This window comes from Engraulis encrasicolus, unplaced genomic scaffold (assembly GCF_034702125.1).
Source record: "Engraulis encrasicolus isolate BLACKSEA-1 unplaced genomic scaffold, IST_EnEncr_1.0 scaffold_85_np1212, whole genome shotgun sequence".
NCBI classification, from domain to species: Eukaryota; Metazoa; Chordata; class Actinopteri; order Clupeiformes; family Engraulidae; genus Engraulis; species Engraulis encrasicolus.
Genome location: NW_026946203.1, coordinates 48151 through 53316, shown reverse-complemented (window position 1 = coordinate 53316; position 5166 = coordinate 48151).

Sequence of the window (5166 nt, the reverse complement as noted above, 5' to 3'; positions counted from 1 at the left end):
TCCCCATCTATATGAAGAGGCCAGCCTCCCCTGTCCCCAGCTGTGTGTCCATGAAGAGTGACCAGTCCATGGGTATACCTCCGCAGTTTGCAGCAGGAGACTCCTCTAATCAAAAGTAAGGCCCATGTAAACCAAACCCATTAGCCAAATTTGATCTTTACATGAAAGTTTACTAAGTATTACACAAATATTTTCTAGTATGGTGCAAGTAGCTAAAAATGGCTATTTTTGGAAATTCAAAAAGGCGGACCATGGAGAAGATCCTCCTTTTCATGTATGAAAAGTGATTTTTTTCCAGTCACAATGAATACTTGGAAATTTATGCTGGTGGTAAGTATTCATGAAAAAGGTAACATTAGTGAATGGGCAGCATGAATTCTGGAAATGAACAACTAAAAATCTCACACAGCGTTCCTTTAAAATATTCTTACAGTTCACTTGATGTGAAGAGGCCAGCCTCCCCTGCACCCATCTGTGTGAAGAGGCCAGACTCCCCTGTCCCCAGCTGTGTGTCCATGAAGAGTGACCAGTCCATGGGTATACCACTGCAATTTGGAGAAGGAGATTCCTCTAATCAAAAGTAAGGCCCATGTCAACCAAACCCATCATCTTAAATATAAGTTTAATTTGGATAATGGGCGTAAATTTATATAGGCATGGTTGTGACACAACACAACCAGTATCTGAGAGATTAGAAAATAGTCCATACCAATGTTTGACATTTTATTGAAATATCTGTCTGAAATGATCTGTGAGCTGTGCGCTGTGCAGTGGATAACTTTAACGTTTGGAGATGGAGTCGGACTTTTGTTGTCGCTTTTGCCAAAAAGACATGCGAGTTGCCGGTGTACTACAACACTATACGAAACTGTTCCAAAGTTCAACTTCAGCTTTGTCGGTTTCAGTGAACGTCTTGCATACACCGAGGAAGCCCACGGTATTAACAGACTTGAAAGAGATCTTCCTATTTATAGGCCGTCAGGTCACCTCAATTTTCGTTCATTCTCGCTCCACAGCATCCGAACACGATGTCCATTAGATGATGAACTGACCAAAGCTATGTTTCACTTAAGAAAGTTTCGGATCGTGAAAACATGCAAGGGTATAGACGTTTACAGAAGGAATATTTTCCTCTTAGCTGAAAGACACGCTACACCACGTGACCACACTAAACCAATCACGTTGCCGATTTGGACAGCTGCCAGCCCTCTTGCGTTCCACAAATTGTACATTCCACCTGCACTGCTATATTTGTGACTGAACTTTCAACCTGCACTAACTCAAAACATGCACACGCACACACACACACAAACACACACACACACACACACACAAGCACACTGCACTTTCTGCACTAAACCCAAACACACACACACACACACACACACACACACACACACACACACACACACACACACACACACACATACACACAGACACACACACAGACGCACACCGCACTTTCTACCTGCACTAAACACACACACACACACACACACACACACACACACACACACACACACACACACACACACACACACACACACACACACACACACACACACACACACACACACACACACACACACACAGCTGCTGGTGTACTTGATAGACCTATTTTAATATTTATTTTTCTTCAAAATGCTACTATTACTATGTCAGAACGCTATAAAGGACTTTTAGAAAAAGCACAACAAAATACCTCCCCTTAATGTATGTTCTCTACAAGTCTTCTGTTGTCCAGTCTTGCACTTTAAATGTACTGTCTATGTCTATACTGTCTATGTCCTTACCTAGATTAGTCTATGTCTGAATGGGAGAGCAAGAAACGCAATTTCAAATTCTTTGTATGACCAGTGCATGTAAAGAAATTGACAATAAAACCAACTTGACTTGACATGACTTGAAAATAAGATTTTTTACAAATATATCTCTCTAAGGAAGACAGATTGATTCTTAACAGTTAAGAATGACCGTGATTAATTTATATCTTGAAGAATAATAATGCATGAGGGTGCCAAAGGCAAAGACATTAGCCCAAATAGAAATAGGCCTATCAATAATATCCAAGATCAATAATGATCGTTCATAAAGGCTATACAAAGTGGTCCAACTGTTAAATTGTGCTTCAAACTCAAAAAGGCGATGTAAGTGACCTTTCATGATATATACATATTTTTTCAAATACCGGTAAAACAATTCCAATTTCCAGTGATATTCATGTATTTAAAGTGGGCTGAATGGATTCCTAACAGTATCAAACACAAGCAGGTAATTGGAGTGCTTCTGGGTCTTCACATTTTTTCCTTGGTGCTCATCAGTGTAGGGGCTGTCAAACTTGGTCCAGAAAGACAGATGCTGAGGCATTGTAGCCAAATAAAAAAGGGAAAAAAATTGCAACCTTGAGTGCCTCGGCATCCGTCTTCCTGGATTCTTAACAGTGCTTCATTTATAACAAAACAATAATGCAAGTGGTGGTAGATCCCTTTTTAATCAATAATGGAAGCCATTATAAGTATCAATATAATGAACATGCAGTTATTCATGTGGTAATTTATCCATTACTAGATACACAACACATACAAAGTCATAAGTATATGCTTCAATAGACTGGCCTAAATGCATGGTTGTACCTAAACAGGAGGACTAGGGCATCGGTCTACAACCCTTGTATTGGTGGTACGGAAGATGGAGGCAAGGCAAACGATCACAGGCTGCCCTTTTAATGCATGACACTGAAATGTTGACACAATTATCCACGTTTTTGAGCCAGTGCACCCTTCGAGGTGGGCCACACCCATTGTACCAGTTGCAAAAAAGGATGGCAGTTTGAGGATTTGTGGCGACTACCGCTGCACGGTTAACAGAGTTGTGAAACCTGATGTGTACCCCATTCCTACTGTGGCCGAACTGTTCTCCAGACTGGCAGGCGGGGTGATTTTCAGTAAATTGGACCTCAAACAAGCTTACCAGCAGCTTGTGCTGGATGACGCCGCAGCAGAACTCCTCACCATCAATACCCACCGTGGGCTCTTCCGGGCCCGTCGACTGCAGTTTGGAGTGTCAACAGCAGTGTCGATATTCCAGCGTTTCATGGATACCCTTCTTGCTGGCATTCCAGGCGTTCAGCCATATTTGGATGACATCCTCATTGCAGGAAAAACAATCGATGAGCACAATGTGCGACTCTCTGCTGTACTGCAACGGTTCACAGAGGGAGGGCTGCGGCTACAAAAGGAAAAGAGCATTTTCACAACAAGCCAGGTTGAGTTCCTGGGGTTTCGGGTGGACAAGGATGGTGTACGGCCAACCAGTGAACAGGCCTAAGTTGTATCATGAGGTGTACCCTCCTGAAATCAGTTTCAGGAAAAGGGGTGGAGAGGCGAAACAAATCAGCACCACCTCTCCTGTGATCTCAGCTCTATTGACTTATGAACTGCTTCTATTCATTTTGGTATCGTAGGCTACTGTTAGGCATACCGACATGGGTCGAAAATACACACGTTATCACGTTATAGTATACGTTATAAGTAACACCTAAAGTCGACCACCTGAAGGCGATCAGAAGCGGCACCCTCCCCCCTCACGCATAGCGCAGCGCTTTCCTCTCCAGTCTTTCCGGTTCCGCCCCCTCTTCCATGCTGCTTGAGTGACTAGACAAACTCTAATAAAGACAGTCCAACCACGGTGACCAGCCCAGTTTTCAACAAGTCTAAAATATTCGTGTTATAGGGTATGCGTCTTCATTTCGCTGTGCGCAACGGTGAAAAAAAACCGCAGATATTTCCCCAAGCCATGTATCGAATTTCTACGGGATGTACAACGTCTAGCAGGATAATCCATTTTTTTTTGTAGCAGTGGTTTTACTTACGGTCTTTCAAAGAGGGAAATGACATACTTTATCTTTATGTTTTAGCTTTTTCGCCTACTCCAGCTTAGGGGAAGACGCTCGTCAAAGTTCACCACCAAGTGAAATATAGCCTATTTCTATGAACACATGATGACTGCAATCACTTTAGGGGCGACATATGGCATTGTATTGCATATAAAACGCATGACAAGATAGGCTACTTGGTGGTTGCCTGTGCTATTTAGAGGTTTATTCAGTGAAATTACGCATATCGCCCTGTGGGTTTGGATGACAATAAACGCTTCTCGCATGTTCTAAGGAAATCCCCCGTAACCATTTACAAATCGCCAAGCAAACACATTCTCACAACCCCGCAAAGGTTCATTAGTTTGGTGAGGTCGGAACGCAGCATGAGTTTAGGAACTGTGGCGATTCATAAAGTGAGTTTTGTTGATTTAACTGTCTTACTCTTTGATTTATCAAGGTGAATTGATAAATGGGACAGCAAAGGCGAGGTGCATAGCTACTTAACGGCAGAAACGTTTTAAAAATGCATTATTATTATTTATTTTTATTTATATTTATTTATTTTAAATAAGTGATCTGAGTGATCCGAATGATCCGTCTTAAGCCGGGCATACACTGTGCGATATTTTCACTCGTGGGTCTTAAGCTGCTGCTCACACTGCACGATGGAATTTCACTGTTTAAAAGTTCACAGCTGACGACTCACGTCCTCACACTACACGAGCCGACAGTCGGAAGCGACCGAAATGTTTCCACCGTGCGACGCGACAGGCATGTTTCCCCGGTCTGCAGAGGAGGGAACATGCGCACCTGAGGTGGAGATGAGGTCGCGCTCAACAGCGAATCGCACGGCCCTATTAATTTGTGCATGTGAAGTGTCAAATCGGGTCATAGCACTGCTTTAACTGTGCGATTTACGCACGAGCCACGACCAGAATTTCAAACCGTTTTGATTTTCTTGCGACCCTGCGATTGCACGATCGTGAGGCGAAATCGCTTGTCGTTACCCCATGTACACTGCACGATGCGAGAGTCACGATTGACATGCGATTGAGCTAGAAATCGGCCCGACTCTCAAAAAGTCGTGCGAGTGCCAAATCGGGGCAAAATCGGGGCAAAAGTCGCACAGTGTAAGCCCAGCTTTAGGAATGATCCAATCCATCCGGACGCCTCAAAGATTCGAGTTAAGCACCTCTAGTCATCTCCTTTTTTCTCACCTACTCACTCATTTTGTGGAATTGTACCTTGGTCATTGAAATGAATTGTGGCCTTATATCTGAAGGGGTGAC